Source organism: Panthera onca, chromosome B2 (genome assembly GCF_046562875.1).
Source record: "Panthera onca isolate mPanOnc1 chromosome B2, mPanOnc1 haplotype 2, whole genome shotgun sequence".
Taxonomy (NCBI): Eukaryota; Metazoa; Chordata; class Mammalia; order Carnivora; family Felidae; genus Panthera; species Panthera onca.
The window spans coordinates 17,312,518-17,330,645 of record NC_138343.1 but is presented as its reverse complement, the minus strand read 5'-3'; the positions used below and the strand labels follow the sequence as shown (position 1 = coordinate 17,330,645).

The 18,128-nt window shown below is 45.0% G+C and overlaps 1 protein-coding gene and 2 long non-coding RNA genes across 4 annotated transcripts in view; 2 read left to right on the top strand and 1 right to left on the bottom strand.

Moving 5' to 3' along the window:
• NEDD9 (neural precursor cell expressed, developmentally down-regulated 9) overlaps positions 1–18,128 on the bottom strand; it is a 182,161-nt gene that overhangs the window by 80,568 nt on the left and 83,465 nt on the right. The gene's annotated exons all lie outside the window — the stretch shown is intronic.
• On the top strand, positions 5,442–11,192 carry LOC144616354 (uncharacterized). The gene is made up of 2 exons (XR_013555506.1): positions 5,442–5,495; positions 11,140–11,192. It is a non-coding gene; the product is annotated as an uncharacterized LOC144616354 (long non-coding RNA).
• The window catches only part of LOC132666743 (uncharacterized), a 33,580-nt gene continuing 27,175 nt past the window's right edge, over positions 11,724–18,128 (top strand). The window contains exon 1 of the long non-coding RNA XR_009604817.3: positions 11,724–11,808. This is a non-coding gene — a long non-coding RNA (uncharacterized LOC132666743). The remainder of the gene's footprint in view (positions 11,809–18,128) is intronic.

The following is an 18,128-nucleotide window of genomic DNA, read 5'->3' as shown; positions in this document are numbered from 1 at the left end:
GTGGAGAATGCACAGCACAGAGCCGTCTTGGGCTGGCGTGCTTGTGCTTGGAAAGTGAAAGCAGGCTGTTATTTTCTCCTCCCCAACTCGCATTCCTGGCCTTCGACATCATGAGGCCATCGTTTGGTTGGAATGGAAGAGTGTGCGTTAAGGTCACACGTGGAAAGGTTCATTTCTGTCTGGGACATTTACACAGGAAGCCTCTAACCAACCTCTTGTGGTAGATGGAGGCCTGTCCTCTTCACAGAAAGGAAGCTCATTAGTTCTCACCAAAATTTTAATTTATGGTTCCTTACGCCTGTACCCTTGCAAACCGTAGTCAAGATGAAGAGCAGCCCATTTTCCCCAAAATAGTCCACGTAGAGCATCTCCTACTTTTAATGGGTTCAGGTCTAGACTTTGCCGCTTATTAGCTCTGACCCTGGGCAAATACCTTGATTTCTCTGTGTCTCAGTTTCCTTATCTTTCAAACAGGGACAATAACAGGACCTCTGTCCTAGGGTTATTGTAGAAATTGGACAAGACCACTGTGGGTACAACTTAAAGCAGTTGCCGTGTACGTAAGAAGCGCTCAGTTAATATTTATTACTATTATTATTAAAGCCCTATATCCTGATCTTTCACTTACTTTTGGTATTCCCTTACGCATCCTTTCGTGAGCCCTGGAACATATTAATAGAATTCTCAATATATCCCCTTTATCAATAAATATTTGCCAAATGCCATCATGCGTAGGGCATTCTGTTTCGAGAGGCTTTTGGACACAATCTACCAAGTTAACTATTCATGCAGTCTGGCCTTTCCGTGTGTATGGTAGATCGAAAGACAGTCAAAATTTGGGGGGGAGGGAGACAGTAGGCAAGAGTAAACCGGGTGACACTTGAAGAAGTTGGGAGTTATCTGCCCTGAAGGAGAAGAGCTTAATACTGGAACGTCAGTATGGAATCATGGGATAAATAATCCTTGGTTATTTCATATGCACATATTGGGAATGAGTGGGGATGTTAAGAGTATACAGGGGGACCTTTTGGTACCCATTAGAGTAATGAGGTGCACCCAAAGGGCGGAATTCAATTACAGGTCCTGAGTGGGGAAATTAAGCAGAAGGAAGACTGGAAGAGACAGAAATGTTGGCTAGGAAAGGGGAGGAAGAGATGGTCCTATGCCTTCTAGATTCCATGGGAAGAGAATGGGAAGAAGGGAAAGAGTGGTCACCAGTGTTCCTTGGAGGTGAACAAAGGGCGGTGGGAGAGGAACTACGGTCTGCTCCTGTTGTCACTGTCAGAGATGAAGAGGTGACTGTTCCTGGTACGGGGTAGAAAGGCAAGAAGAGACTGGCCCCAGAGCCTGCAGGCTTCCTACACCTTCTGAATGGCAGCAGTGACCACTAGGTGATCACAGCAGGTGTGGGCTCTGTAATTGACTCCCTGAGAGAAGGAACCAGGGTGCTGGGTGGAGCCATCCGTCCCCAGCATCCAGCATGGGCTCAGAGTAGGAACCAGCCATCTACTCCGGTAGTCATCACAGAATGGTGTCTGTAAAGCTTGAGGGCAAGAAACGGTCACCCAAGAATTGAATCTCTGGCCAAATTGTCCTTTGAGTATGAAAGCAGCAGGCAGAGATCATCAAGGGTTGAAAAGCTCAAGAAATACAGCATCTGTGGGTCCTTTCTGCAAATAAAAACTGTGTCTTGAAAACCAATCCAGCCAAATAAAAAAAAAAATGAATCAAAATAAAGAACTCAGGAACTGAGAGGCTGTGGATTCATTTAAAATAGAAGCGAGACCAAACAACCGTAGGAAGTATGGCTAAAGAATAGAACTAAAAGATCACAGGTAAATATTATAACTAATCCAATTGGGGATGGGAGGAAAGGGGTAGGAAAAAATATGGTAACTTCTTTTCTCATCTTTTCTGTGAGGGAATCAGTAGGTGCGACTTCACGTTGGAAGGGACAGCTTAAAAATAACAATAACATCAGCTCTTAAAATTTTGCATAAACATTTTCTTAATTTAGGGAGCTCTTTTAAGATGGTGAAGAAACATTGATCTGAAATTCATCAGCCACTTCAGTTTTTAGTTTTTCATCTGAAAACTCAATCGAATCCTTTAATTTAAAACTGCATAAGTATAATCTCATTTTGTAAACGTCAATGTGGAATCATGGGATAATTTATCCTGGGTTATTTGGGATACGAACTTCCATATATTCATCTGGCTTTATACCTGTATAAGTACCTGGAAAGATGTCTGGAAGAATGCCCACCAAATATCACTAATGGTGATTTCTGCCTGGGTAGATTTTGGGTGATTTTTAAATGTTACCAAAATTGTTTCCTACATTACTTGAATTTTTCAAGGGTATTTGCTGGACTTTAACTTGTATTTCATTCTTTCAACAAACCTCTACAGAGAGTTTTCAATTTTAGTTCTCTAGTGTGTGTGGATGGCAAAACTTTTGTCTTAGAGCTATAACCTGGGATAGTAATTTCAATCAATTAATGTGTTGTCCTTATGACCAGTCATGTTGGCGGGGAAGTTGTTTAAACTAAAGCTGGTCATCTTTTTGTAGAACAAGAGGCAATTCCTTTGGAGGGCTTAAGAATAAGAAATTGGGGGAGAGGTGTCATTGGTACAGATGAAATGTATTTACTAAATAATGCCCTAAACTAGGCATTGTTCTCAACTGGGTATGATTTTGCACTCTCTCCCCTCTGGGGAACATTTTAGATTGTCATAACTGAGGTGGGAGGAATGTATGGGGTCCAAGGATGCTACTAAACATAAATGCACAAGACAGCCCCGACAACAGAGAACTATCTGGCCCCAAGTGTCAATAAAGCCAGCATAGAGAAAAACCGCTCTAAAGTCTTAGAAAAGAAACCGTTATACAGACAACTAGTTCACTCACAAGAGTGAGCCCAGAGGCAAAGGATCCTATTTGAAGATGAGATCTCTCTAAGAAGCTAAGTTGATTCTTTCTGGCCACTAGAGTTTTTAGCCGAAGTACGTTTATTAAAAACAACCTCTCTGCTGTTTATTGGGCCCTAATTAATCCTTAATTACAGTATCAATTTGTTTGTCACCGAGGGATGAGAAATTGTCATTGTAATCACGGGAGTAAGTCTAACCAAGGGTCGATGTAGTTTTCAGTGGTACCTTTAGTACCAACTCGACTGAGCCGGTCTCCGATCTTAATCTTTACAAGCCGAGCAAGCCCAGCCAGGCTATTGAACATCTCTGTGAAAACAGCGGATGGTCCAGATCGGTTGCAGGAAGCAGGAAGTTAATGCAGGAAGACTGGACCCATTTTGATATACAAGCATACCCTCTCCTCATTCGCCATAAGGACGAGCCATCAACAGATGGAAGCAGGTTGGCATCAGTGGAGTAGAGATTCTGCTCTCAGCCCAACAGCTCTTACAGCACCCGTGCCAAAGAAAACCTCTACATGTTGGAATTACCTGTCTGGCTCGTGACTACAAACAGCCCTCACAGAAAAATCTCAGCATCTCTGGCTGCTGTTCTCGGGACCTCTTCCTGAAGTCAAGATTCCTTGAAGTCAATTCCTTTATTTGAGCCACAGTCATTTCTCTCTGGCCAGTGCTTCCTGCAGATGTGTCTTTTCAAGAAACTAACCCCGGAAATGGCTTGTGACATACCGTCTGACTCTCACGAGCAAAGAACAAATTGGCTCTCGGGCTCGTTAGATGCCAGATGAACTGATGAACTGAGTTTTTGGTCTGAAGCCTTGATAAGGTCAGACGTCTTTGCAAAAAATAAAAAGCTACCACTTCCTTGGCTTCAGGCAGGTGGTTTTCAAAGATCTTTTCATAATGCCTCCACACCTATACATTGACTCAACTCTATCGTATGTAGCTTAAGAACATAGACTTGGCTTTATGATAATATAGAGTCCTTTGGTACTGGGGAGCAACGTGGGTATCCAGGGTTGTCAGAGGCATTGGCTTTCAGCTGCATATGCCGATTGCTATGTACACTATCAATTTACAACAGAGGTCCTAGGGGGCAAGAGCATGGGTTGGGGGGGGGGGGGGTGGGGGCAGCACTGAGGAGCCAGGACAAGAAAAACATGCAGCTATTATGATCAATGATTATTGAGATATGGGTCTTGTCTGGGGGGAGGATAATTGCTTTTTTTCAATTATCTTCCAAAAACTGATCCTATCTGAATATTTTATCTGAGGCTGATGATAAAGCTTATTTCTAAGCATATGCCACAACCATAGATTGCATTTAAGTAGAGAAACGTAAGAAGGGTAAGGGGCTTTGCCTTACAGGAGTCAGTGCCCTCGACCACAGCAGTGAGCCTCAACTCTACAGTCCCTGAAAACATTCTCAGTTCACCCTGAGCCGATGAGGCTCAGAAGACAGACAGTTCCGAAGACAGAATGAAAATTAATTTAGAGCAAGAAATATTATTGCGGAGGAAGTCAGGACTCTAATCACATCTGTGCTCTGCTAGTTCGTGGGTATGTGTAGCTGCGTTTGTTTCAAAACATTACTGTATTTTGGCGGGGGGGGGGTGGTTACTACAAGTGTATTTTGATGAGCCTTTACTATTCTACATTGTATTTTGGCCCTCTAAATGGCCTTTTGGGCACGCCGTTTAGACATTAACTGACTAGCACACCCCAGGCTACTGCATGAGGATGTTGCCTACCTCAGCTGTTCAGTTTTGGTGGTGTTGTCTTTTTGCACTGATACTTGTGCAATTGTTTGACTTTTTTTTTCAGTTTCAATCTTACTATTTTACGAAAAGTGGAAACTGAAGCGATACGTGACATTTGAAACTAGGAGCCACACACATAGATGTCGTTAACCTAATGCAACTGAGTCTTCGGACCAAGCGGGCACAACTTAGGCTTCCAGTAGGCACTTGCCATGAGAAAGAATGAAAACAAAGAACATGGATGAAATGCTGAAAATATGCTGTCAACTACCGGGCTAAAGGATTTTCATAGTAAACTTTAGCTGCTTGAGAACAACTTGCTCCTCATAAGACAGAAGTCTAATGTTGGGAATTTTGCAGGCAATTTTTAGGAACAATTATATTATGGGCAAATCTTAGAGCTTTCTAGGATCTAAACAAACAAACAAACAAACAAACAAAAAAAGCCCCTTCTCCCCTGAAAGTTTTCTCCCATACTCAAAAGATCTGAAAAACAGTGGGATCGTATCCCTCTAGTCATATTTCAGACAGAAACCTTAAGACAGATTCTTAGGGCATTCTTTTCTCTCCGTCCAGTATACTCCCTTGCCCCCCGTGAATGGACAGGGACACATTCTTCCACTCCCTGTATCCAGACCCATGAATTCTACCATTCTTTTGCAGACTGGCCTTTCCCCGGCAAGATGCAATGTAATTGCCAATAGTTGCAAAGTGATATTTCCTGGACAGACTTCTGTATTTCCTAAGTCTCCCTTAGCACACATTTACAGCCTCACTCAAAGATGGTTATTCCTGGTCATGGGTAAGTACAAGCATTTTGTGTTGGTTTTCACTAGATTTTCTTTCTTTGTTTCTTTCTTTGTTTCTTTCTTTCTTCCTTTCAAGTTTATTCATTTATTATTTCTGAGAGAGAGAGAGAAAGCACAAGCAGGGGAGGGGCAGAGAGAAAGAGGGAGACACAGAATCCAAAGCAGGCTCTAGGCTCCAGGCTCTGAGCTGTCAGCACAGAGCCTGATGTGGGGCTTGAACTCAAAAGCCACGAGAGCATGACCTGAGCCAAGTTAGACACTTAACTGACTGAGCCATCCAGGCACCCCTTCACTACATTTTCTAAGAGCATCACCTTTCCTGACTTTATCCTTAATTTGGATTCATGTATCATTGTTCTCTCTGGCCTGACTAGTCCCGAAAGAAATGTTAGTTTCCTACTAAAGATGGAAAGTGCTTGTAACATTTGGAACCTCAGATATTTTATATTATCACTAACAAAGACATCAGTTATCACTAATTATATTACATTTGTGTAGCACTATATTATTTACAAATCATTTTTTAAAGTTTATTTATTTATTTTGAAAGAGAGAGAGTGAGCGAGCAGGGGAGGGACAGAGACAGTAAGAGATGAGGGAGAGGGAGTGAATCCCAAGCGGGCTCTGCACCATCAGCATGGAGCCCCATGTGGGGCTCGAACTCACGAGCCCATGAGATCATGACCTGAGCCGAAACCAAGAGTCTGACACTTCACCGACCGAGCCACCCAGGCGCCCCACGAATCATTTTCACAGCCAGGCCTTCCTGCTCTCTGATTTTGTATCTGGGTACAGGGAAATGGGAAAGAGGCAAAATAATCCCACCATTCCCTCCAACAGTCCTGGTGTTCGTACCAGCAAATGCCCCTGCCCTCGGGTTAGGCAGTCATCCCTCAGCCCCATCTAGCTCCTCTTCCAGCAGCGGTGGGGAAGAGACAATCTTACATGGCATTTTTGAGCTATTCTGCTGAGTCTAGAGAACCTAGAAATAAGCATACTTTCAAGTATTCTGGATTCTATGTATTGATCTTATAATTTAACTCTCAGGTGGAAACCTTCTTTTTCTGATTTTCCAATGAATCTAGGGCACCTTTCAGGAGATCCCACATACTCGAGACATAAGCCAGTATGTCAATTTACTAATTTGCCATGTTTTTATTCCTTTCTCAGTGACTTGTCTATTGTTTGGGGGCATCCCTTTTTCAGAGTGGGGTATGTGGGTGGAAGAATCAGGTATCAGGGACATGTATGGAATTGGGGAAAACAGACTTGATTTCAGGCTCAGAGAGATATTTGACCTGAGCCTTTGAAAAACTTAACGGGAAACTCTTGAGCTGATAACATACCTCTCCAATGCAAAAACACTTGAAAGAGATCTGTTCAGAGGGCCCCATGAAGGATGTTGATTAGTCTTAGAGACTTAGAAGAAGGACAATCAGAAGTGTGATCCCATGGGCTTGCCCACTGTCTGGGGGAAGAGGGGAGCAGCTGGGCACTCTGGGACTTTTCAATTGCAAAGAAATCCATAATGTAGAAACAGCTAATGGGAAGAGTATAGTTATTAGACTCTATTTTTGCCACTGTTGGTAAAATTATTCCTATTATCAGATGGATGCCTTGGGATGTTTTGACCCAATTCTATTAACCTTCCATTGATTGAGGCCTCTTGTTCTGATTCCCAGGACACCCATTCCCCTTCTGGTTAATACTTGGCTTTTCCCTGTAAGTTTTCAGGTAGGGATGATGTGAACGGCCAGCAACCTGTTTCTTATGGCAACAGTTTCTCAAGAGGAACCAACAGATCGGCTTCTGATTGTGGCAGAGCTTCCCATAGAGTCCAGGGAGATAATCACACCCGTGTGGTTGCTTATTCTGGTCCATTGTATTTTTAGTAAGTTTGTCATTCTAGAGGATACCCTAAGCACATCTGCATTTTGGTTGATGTCACCCACGAACACAGATAGGAGCAAATTTCTGGGATTTCAAAGCAGAGCACCAGCTCTTTCTGGAGGTACCAACCATCGTGGGTTCTACCTGACTTTCCCACCTATTATTTTTCAACTGATTTCTACAGGTTGTGTGTCCGTCTCTTCTCCATTTGGTTAATCTGAGTAAATTCCTGAGGGTCGGGTTTGTCCTGGAACAAAGATGAAACTTTTTTTTTTTTTTTTTTGACTTGTAGGACTTATGGTCGAATGTGGTGACCACACCTGGAAACCCGAGGCCAGCGCTGGGCTGGCTGGCCCCTCCCCCCTCATTAGCATCTCTGTTTCCTTGACCTCTAACCAAAACGTGGCAAATGAAAAAAAAAAATGAGAGGACATATTTTCTGGGACACACATGGCAACAGGAGTAACTTATTTTGTTTGCTGAAACATGGCAGAAAATTAAAATGGATCTTCAATTAATTGGCATTGAATTATTTTCTGATTTATAAATTATCTGGTAGCAATTTAAAAAAATTTTTTTTTAACATTTATTTATTTTTGAGACAGAGAGAGACAGAGCATGAACAGGGGAGGAGCAGAGAGAGAGGGAGACACAGAATCCGAAACAGGCTCCAGGCTCTGAGCTGTCGGCACAGAGCCCCACGCGGGGCTCAAACTCACGGACCGCGAGATCATGACCTGAGCCGAAGTCGGACGCTTAACCGACCGAGCCACCCAGGCGCCCCTCTGGTAGCAATTTTAATGTAGGTTATCTATCAGTGAAGGTAAAAGGTAGCAAATATACATATAAAAGGCATTCTGTTGTGAACACCAGAGAAATAAAAGATCATACATATAAAATAAGACTGGGTTAAAGCTGTTGCCTTTTAAGGGTAATAAAGAATTTTCCAGTATTTGGGAACAGGGGCTACATTTACATTTATTGCAGCTGGCCGAAATGGGAGTAGTCTATGGTATCTTAGTTCCTTAACATAGTTTCCTTTAAATCTACTTGAAATTAGGAAAAGAAATTTTACTTGTTTATGACAAAGTTCAGTGAAGTTGAAAATTGACATTAAAATTTACAAATTTAAAGTAAAGGCCCACATTTCTGAAATCCCTTGTCACATGAAAGTGGTGCTCTCTCTTCTAGCTTTTGAATGCTTTGTGTAAGCCTGGGCCTTTGAATTTCACTGCAGTTCAGCGAATCTAACCCATTCATTACCAAGGGTGTCCTTTGGAGGTTTTGGACCGGGATGGGGGACAGTCAGGAGGTGGGGGTGGGCATTAGCGATGACTTTGCAGGGTAGACCTTCTGGCTTCTAAACAGCCTTCAGTGGAACGCCCGTCCTGCAGTTCTGTCCTGTGCTCTGTCTGGTTAGGTCATGGGCATTCTTCTTGCTGTCGGGAACAGTATGGACAGTCAGTTTCTGACCTTTGATGTCTTAGGCTCTTTAGAGGGCTGGTGAGATCTTTGGGAAGAGGATGGAGAGAACTGTAGCTGTCCCAGTTATTTTGGTCCGTTTTTATTCCCAGGGATACATTCAGATTATGATGGCAAAATGGATTACTTATTAATTGGTTTGGGCCAGGTTACATACTGAGATCATGCTCAGGACAGATGACTGGAACTTTCCCCCAAAGACTTTCCTGAGAATAATGTCTTTGCTTTCTCTCATTGAAACCTAGGGTAAGCCATAAAGAAATAAACAAACACTCCCTATTGATAAACAAAGAGAAAATATGCCCCTGGCGTAAGGGGCGTGCCATGAGGCTCTTTCTAGCATTCTGTCAACTTCAATTAACAAGAAAAGCTACAGTGTTCATTACTCTTAGGTTACAAAATGGAAAGTGATTATTAACTGCTCTTAAGGGGAACTGTAATTACTGTATCACCAAATGCAGATAAGAGTATGCTGTTTTTCCTCCGCCTTCGCTTTAATGTGCTGGAGATTCCAACATATCTTCACACTGTTCTAGTTTAAAGAGTTTCCAGTGATCCACTATGCACCCAGGAACAAGAGCAGCACTTCTCTACCTAAAATAAACAAGTAGACACTCTTAGGAGTGGAGTGGAGACCTTGAAAGGTCTTGACTGAGGCTTAGTTTTAGTGACCCAGTGGTGAAGCCAGGAAACTCTGGGGCACTTAACTTTATCCTGAATAGCAATCAGTGTCACGTCTGCATTCATGAGCTCAAACGGTCCTAGAGACTCAACGAGCTTAAGTGGTCTGACTAATCAGGTGACTGGGAAGGGCTCATTCACCCTGGCTGCGGTCACCCTCGTTATTCATTTTGTGTGAGGGAGACACGGATGTCTGTATAACTGTGAACCGAGCACGTCAAGAGTGTGTTCAGTTCACATCAGTGTCTTTGCATTTTGTTGTCGCTGTTAACCAAGAAGGTATAATGTGTTTCTCTGCTGAATATCCCAGTTAAACTCAGGTAGTGAAATAACTGAATTTGGAGAAATCGCCAAAGTACTCCTGTGTTAACACCAACTTAACAGCCTACCAGACTCTTACTCGAAGGGCTACTGAGGAATCCAAAGAGGGAAGTCAATGCAAGAGGGCTGCTTGAGGATTTCAGGAAAGGCTTCTAGGAGGACGACAAAGAATTAGGTAACAAAGGGGGGGTGGGGTGGGTGAATGAGGGGTGGAAGTCATCCCAAGCCAAGGTGATGGTAGGAGGAAAGACAAGCTGTTAAGAAACAGCAGTGGAGCAGTGCTCTTGGTTGACGTCATTTTAAGAGTTCAGAATCCTGGAGAGCCTGGGTGGCTTAGTTGGTGAAGCATCTGACTCTTGATTTTAGCTCAGGTCATGATCTCATGGTTGGTGGGTTTGACCCCAGCCTCAGGTTCCATGCTGACAGTAGGTAGCCTACTTGGGATTCTCTCTCTTTCTCTCTCTCTCCCTCTCTTTCTGCCCCTCCCGTACTAGCTCTCTATCACTCAAAAATAAATTAAGAAAAAAAAAAAGAGTTCAAAATCCTTTGCTGAACCATTTTCCCTGCTTTAGCAGCCTTTGGCAGGGCAGAAAGTCCTGCTCAGGCAGTGTGAGCCTGTCCCAGGTTGCAGAGGGATTTAGTAGCATGGCTGGATCTGGGTCATAGCAGTTAGCAGGTGCAATCTCAGCTCTTGCACTCCATGGGGGGCAAGTGTCCCCCAGGAGAAGAGTCAACGGATGCATTCTAAGCAGTTACAAGTTTGCACCTCCGAAATAAAACAAGGGCCCCATGGGGAGGGAGGGGGCAAATACAGAACTTCGAGAAATCAAGGTAAAACTTTTTTTAGCTTTATCCGCTTTATTTTCACCGTCCTGTTTTTTGTCCACCCTCACTCTGGGTTGAGAAGAAAAAAGGCAGAGCCAGTACACTTTGACAGCAATGACATATGACGGTATCTAGAGCTTCATTACCAAGGAAGCTAGTTATAGGTTGTCCATTCTGGTGTTTGGATTCCTCCCCATCCTCCTCCCCTCCCTCCCCCCCATCTCACTTAACCGTTTTCTCCAGCTGTTGTTGGTAAGGAAATGATAAACACGTGCATAGCTTAAGTATGACAATATTATACAGAGTGCATTTTTGCTGCTGCTAGATAAACTAGGCTCATGTATTGTAAAACCACAATGAGCAAGACACATCCCTTCCCTGAAATCGCGTATTTCCGTCTGGCTCTCTTATTGAGATATTTCCTCCTGCACTTCCTAGGTGGCCCCACCACAGAAGGCGGTTGCCATATCAAAGGACAGTTCAGTGAAGAGCTGGCATGCAAAAATCCGGAAGACTGTCTCCTTCTGTGTTCTTCTACTGGCCCTGAACCTGGGGACCCCGTCTACCCTTCTCTCTGGAAGCTGAGACAAAGGATCTCCGCAGCTCACGGATTGCTCGCTTCGTGCACGACACAAATCAGATCTAAGCACTCCGTCCACCCTCAGGTCTTTCTTCGGCCGTCACACACTGTGGCTCCTCCCTTCTGCCAAAGCCAGGTGGAAGGAAGGCGAAGCTGGTACCAGGTGTCACAGTGACATTCAGCACTGAATAGAAGATACACTCACTTTTGAAATTTCAACAAAAAGATCCTCTCCTATTTTTCAGCCTTTTTGCTCCGTGCCCAATTGAACGCAAGTTGATCTGGATTGGCCTTCTTAGTTTGCCTTTCACTGCCACGTTTCAGATTAAGGTTGGATGTATGAGCACGGGACAAAAAGAAGGAGAACACCATTGCCTGAGGCGTTTACTTCAAGATGGTTAACTGGGCAAGTTCCATTCTTCACTAACGGCGGAAGGTGTGTTGTTATCTCATCCCTCCCTATTTCTGGGCTGCTCGGATCCTTGCACTGGCCTGGCACCGGCTGTGGCTTCCCCTGGACGCTGGAGGTGGGTGACCAAGGTGCAGAGCCTGAGGAATGAGGCTGTGGAGGGGGCTCCAAGTTCGGGAGAGAAAAGCCATGCCTGGAAACTGCAGTTGAGAGCACCATTTCTGTATTTCTGGCTTCACCCTCTTGCACATTCTTCAGCGTGCAAAGGGGAGCATTGTTTATCCACGCACATATTGGACTCTTGTTCCTCTGGTCTTCGTAACTGTCTGCTCGATTTTCATTTCTCTTCCCCGTAGTTTGATTAATTGCTTCTCTCTTGACCCTGAAGACATGGGCTTGTTCATGCCAAAACGCTGACCCCCACAGCGATGTGCCTGGCGGATGAATAGATCTGCCACACGGTCCTCCTTATCTTGGTTAGCGACAGATCATCAGAGGGACTGTTGGCTCTGTGCTGTGGTGGGAACAAAAGACGTCCCTGTTGCTCAGTTGTTGTCTAGCTCGGTCAAGGAAGCAGTTTCTTTGGTGTAGGCAAGGTGAAGTTTTATTGAAAGAAGTATCCAAGATTACAATATTGTCAATTAAATAGTCATTTGATTGCTTATCTGCCTTTCTTTATAAACGTGTACTTGGTGATAGATGTATTCCTGAAAAATGTGTATTTTCGAACTTTAAAAAAATTGAGGCACCTGGGTGGCTCAGTCGGTTAAGCGTCTGGCTCTTGATTCCAGTTCAGGTCGTGATCTCGTGGTTTGTGAGTTCAAGCCCCACATCGGGCTCTGTGCTGGCAGTGTGGAGCCTGCTTGGGATTCTCTCTCTCTCCCCCCTGCCCCACTCTGTCTCTGCTCCTCCCCAACTCTCTCTCTCTCCCAAAGTAAATAAATAAACTTAAAAAAAATTATTATAACTACTAGCACAGAGGTGCTCTTTAAGACTGGTTAAATGAAAAAAATTTAAGTGAATAGTCCCTCTTTAATTTAGTTTCTAAAAAAAAAAAAAACAAGTATACTAAAGGTTAAATTTGCTTAAAGCAAGGACAACCTGAATTGTGACACGTGTCACGTAGCATCACCAAAGCTACGAATACTTTGGAGGTGCGAATACTCCATGGCTGTGCTTATCTGGGTCTATTTACTCAGGCTGCGTTTTACACAGTCCCTGAATGCGGTCAACCAGCTACTTCTGTCCTGCTGGCAGATATCTCCTGCCAGTGACTCAGTATGACTTTATTTATTTGAGGTTTGGAGTAAATGTTATCAGGGTTCAAATGACTCGAGGCATTGTTCGTCCGACTGGAGGCAGAATCGACGCCCCGTGACCTTTAGCACACCTACCTGTGAGTAGTTCTTAGCACATCATTCAATACAAGGTTGTTCCCTGGAAAATGACTCTGTCCATTTAGACACACTTTATCTTCATGGATGTGACTCCTATGTCTGATGAGGGAGAAGTGCTGTGCACAGGGCACACTGTGGTTTGCTCATGTTGGATGGGTTCCTGCTTCATTAGCATTTTGCCAGGGTGAGCCAAGAGAGGAGGACGACAACATTAGTGACACTTCAACATCCAAATGCGCTTTGCCTCCTTTCTAATGATGGGATTTAGCCACGGGCTCCAATTAAATTGCAAAATGCTACGGCACTTATTGTCCTTGACAATTTTCTTGAAATGTGTTCCAAGCAAAATCCAAATGTCCCTTTGAGACTAAATTCTTTGTCTCTTCCTATGTCAAACCCGAGAACTAGGTTAGAATTGGAGTAACAATTTGTTAGGAACTTTTTGAACCTACCCCAGTTTACCCATAACGTGGTCTTCCAGTTTTACGGGAGTAATGACAGAGAGTTTTCTTAAAATGGGACGTGATGAAGGGGCTAAGTAATCTGGTCCTTGTCTAGGATGCTCCATCATCTGGGAGGGTCTGTGCCGTGTGTTCCGAAGGGTGATGAAGACTGTGCCCCTGAGATCCTTCCCAGACCAGAAGGGACACCCCAACCACCAGCTCAGTCATCAACCCTCAGTGCAAATGGTGCTACACTCTGGGGTGTGATTTTGCCAAGGAAGGTGAGTGGCCCCGTAGACAGTGCTTCCTGTCTCAGAATTACTCGTCGGTCCATTCCTGCTCTCCAGGAGTATGAAAGCCTATGATTTCCCATTTTCCATTAGTTGGTTACTCAATCAATTCATTCATCCACATTTCACTGGGCCTGCTGAGCCCATAACACTGTGCTCCATGTTGGAAATGCCAAGCCGAACCCTGCATGTTCTCTGAGAGTGCACAGTCTAGCGGGATGAGGCATCTGTGTGTGCAGGCAGCAGGCACAGCCTCTTTGAGAAGTGCTGTGACAGAAATATGGACATGGCATCAAAGCAAATAAAGCAGGTGTCATTATGATGAACTAATGGTTGATTTGTATGCCGACCACTATGGGCTAGAGCTGAGACATTCTTCAGAATCACTCATTGCTCAGGATTGGACTTTGCCTTTCCTATGCCAGTGACACATGTGGACAGATGTGGACAGGAGGAGGGGGCTGTTCTTGGAGGTATTGGCTTTGTTATAGTGTCTACCCTGAAAAAAATGAGGACTGAAGATACAAGGCATACACCTCATCCTACCTAAATGGGGAGTTATTTTTAGACAATTTCTACTTTAAGGTATTTAAATCTTAAGGTATCATCTCGGAGCACCTGGGTGGCTCAGTCGGTTAAGCGTCCGACTTCAGCTCAGGTCATAATCTCACAGTTCGTGAGTTTGAGCTCCGCGTCGGGCTCTGTGCTGATGGCTCAGAGCCTGGAACCTGCTTCGGATTCTGCGTCTCCCTCTCTCTCTGCTCCTCCCCCACCATGCTCTGTCTCTCCCTCTCAAAAATAAAATAAACATTAAAAAAAAAAAGACATCATCCCAAGACATATCCTTAGATATGGACGGATAAATTGTTAGGAAATTTGTGGATGTGTCATGAATTCAGGATGTCAAACAGTACATCCGAGGATTTGGAAGTGGGAGAAATTTTTCAGCCACCAAAGTTATGCATATGGAAACAGAGACACACGAGGAAATATAGTAAAAATCCCACCAACATCAATTGAAATGGAAATCACCTGGGTAGAAAGAGTCTTAATTAAGGGAAATGCCTGCATTACAGATTAAGAAAAGTTTTTTCACGTTTATTTATTTTTGAGAGAGAGACATAGAGTGTGAGCAGGAGAGGGGCAGAGAGAGAGGGAGACACAGAATCCGAAGCAGGCTGCAGGCTCTGAGCTGTTGGCACAGAGCCCAACACGGGCCTCGAACTCACAAACCGTGATATCGTGACCTGAGGCAAAGTCGGTGGCTTAACCGACTGAGCCACCCAGCTGCCCCTGCATTACAGATTTTAAAAATGAACCCAATTATTATTATTTACGTACTACTGAATTGGCATTCATCCTTTGCCAGCCTACGTTATCGGGGTGGGAGCGTGTTGCACGTGTGTGTGTGCACATGCATGCACACTGTGTCCTCCCTCCTTATCTAAAATGCAAGCTCCTGCATAAGGAATACAGTCAATGATACCGTAACAGCCATGCAGTGGGACGGATGATGGCCATACTCCTGGTGAACAGGTCTAGACTTGTCCAGTCGCTAAGTTGTCCCCGTGAAGCTAACATAACCTTGTGCATCTGCTACGTTAAGAAAAAGTGCAGACCTTAACAAAAACGTACAAATAAATAAAAATAAAATGTAAGCTCCTCGAGGGCAGGGATTCATCAAATCCCTAGGACCTATGTGTTGAGCGAGTGCCACTGTTCCTGCTGCAGCTGCTTTTGGCCCCTCTGAACCCAAATCAATGGTTAAAATCCTGCCAACTCAGACCTGAGCAGGTGTCTCTTCACTTCCATCCCCAGCTCCTTCTGGGGACATTAGCACATCATTATGATGCTTTTGCTCACAGGCCCCTGAGTACTGGGAGGAGGACAGGAAGGGTTTCATCTTCTCTCTTGCCTCAGAAGAGCCCTGTAGTAACGTCTTCCAGGCTTCTGAAGGGGAACAGAGCCGGATGATGGCTGTTATGATAGCACAGTGTGTATGTGATGGAAAGCATGAATCCAAAGGAATTTGGAATGCACATAATGGAGTAATAAGGATGAATAGTTCAATTTAATCTGGTAAAGGAGCATCTAGTCGGAGGATCTGGAAAAGGCTTGATGATGTCAATGAAGACAGGGTCACAGCAGGGTTCCCAGGGCAACCAAGTACATGTATCAGCACAGTATGAAAAGTTGCCAGGGCACCCGGCCGTGAATCCAAAAGTTAATCATTTTCATTTGCAATCAGGTGCAGTGACAAAACATAAAGGGCAGTCACACTGCCTAGATGTTTATGGGGAAAGCCACCAGTCCCCGTGAGCACTGCCTCTCACCCCTTACACTTAGAATGGAAGTTGCCGGAAGACAGGGGCTTCTGCTTCCGCTCACGTCACTCAGTACTTGACAGGTAGCGAGACTCAGAGGGTTGGGGGGGGGGGGGGTGGTTTCGTAGGGCAAACGCAAACACAGCCGAGAAAGGGCCACTTGAGTAGAAAGTGGGAAGTTGGAAGACTGCTGTCTTTATTGGACAAAAGGTCAACATTCACGAGGGAGGGGAAAGAAGTGGTGTTTGGGGGTGGGGAAGGGATGGAAGAAGAAATTCTTGAGCTGCAAATCAGGCTCAGGAATGTGGCTCAGGGAACAGAGGGAGTGAAGGAGGAGCTGTTTCTGACACTTTCAGGCAGGGGTGGGAAAGAAGCTGAGGAGAGCAAGTGAAGTGAGGGTTCGGAGGGCAACACTGGCAGCTCCACAGGGCTGAGGGCGGAGCAAGACCCTGCAATTCCCATCAAGCTCATGCCAGTGCTCTGATTGGACTTTCGCCCGCAGCCATGTTGAGCCACCCCAGTTTGGTGCTGAAGGCCTGTGGTGGTGGCACCTTTCTTTCGGAACGAGTGTGGCTTGAGGGGCGGCACTCTGGATTCTACAGCTGACGCATGCTGAGTAGATGCACTCCCTCTAGGGCAAGGAGGACTCTCTCTGGTGACTTCCCAGCTCATACAACAATTAGTAACAGCAAACTGTGCTGGTTATTCTCTCTCGACCTCCCTGCCCATTCTGATTATCTCCTTCCTTTTGTGCTTGGCTGTGTGCCGCAGGATGCTGACCCCGCCCCGGAGGGCCTCTTCCCTTCCACTATCTGGGGCTCAGCCAATGGAAGGCAGCGGGAGAGAGAGGTCGGGGTACTTCTTCCCTGTTCCCTCCCTGCTCCTTCGCCTCCCCTTCGGCAGTTACCCTGTGTCTCCACAGCCTTGGCTTGCACTGGATCCTGGCAACACCACGTCCTTCTCCCCTGCTGGCCTGGGCTGGTAACAGCTTCCTAGCATCGCCCTTCTCCGGGAGCTGCAACACCCCTGCTTTGTTCCCTTAGCCCCGCCCACATCTCATGTCTCCACTTTGACTACCTGAATGCCGCATCCCGAACTAACAGCACTAACTTTGTGAAGTGTTATTACCTGCCAGGCTCTAGGCTCAGTCCTCTGTGTGCACTAACCCCCTGAATCCTCCTGACACTTTATTTTTTAAAATTTAAGTCCAAGTTAGTTAACATATAGTGTAATAATGCCAGCACTTTACTGATGAGGTTAAGGCCTGGAAAGATTAAGCCACTTACCCAAGGTCACAAGTAAATGGCACAGTCAAGGTCTGATCCTGTGCAGCTGCACACGAGACACCCAACACTAACCCACCGATCCATTCTACCCCTCCCCCTCCTTAAATCACTTCCTCGGAGCACAGCTAAAAAGGAGAACACGAGACCCAAAGAGCTCCAAAACACATCACAGAAAGGTTCATGTACTAAAGCTTATTCATAGGAAAATCATTCGGATCATAATTCACTCTTATTTTCTGCGTCATTCTAACAGGGTAGACTATTCCTGTTCCGGTGGGTCCCAGCTTTGGCCGCACAAGAGACTCACCTGGGGGCGGTTTAAACTATCCCCTGGCCCAGGCCATGCCCTAGACTAACGAAATCACAACTCTGGAGATGAGACTCAGACGTGGACGATTTTTTTAAACACCCAGGGGATTTCAGCATGCTGCAAAAACGTAGCCCTCGGCAGCAAGTGCTAGAAAGCAAAGCCTATGGTTGAGCAGGCCTGGTTATATAAATAAAGAGTAATCGCTGACAGCTGCCTGTAGGGAGGGCACAGAGGAGTTATGGAGGGTTTGCACAAGAACCAAAGCAGGGCAGTGGGGTGGGGGAAAGCATGATCTGGGTTCATCTAACGCCTGGGCAAAGTGATCCAAGGTCTGAGAACATCTTGTTTTCTTATTATTATATTAGAGTAATTGTCCTGAGTCACTTGA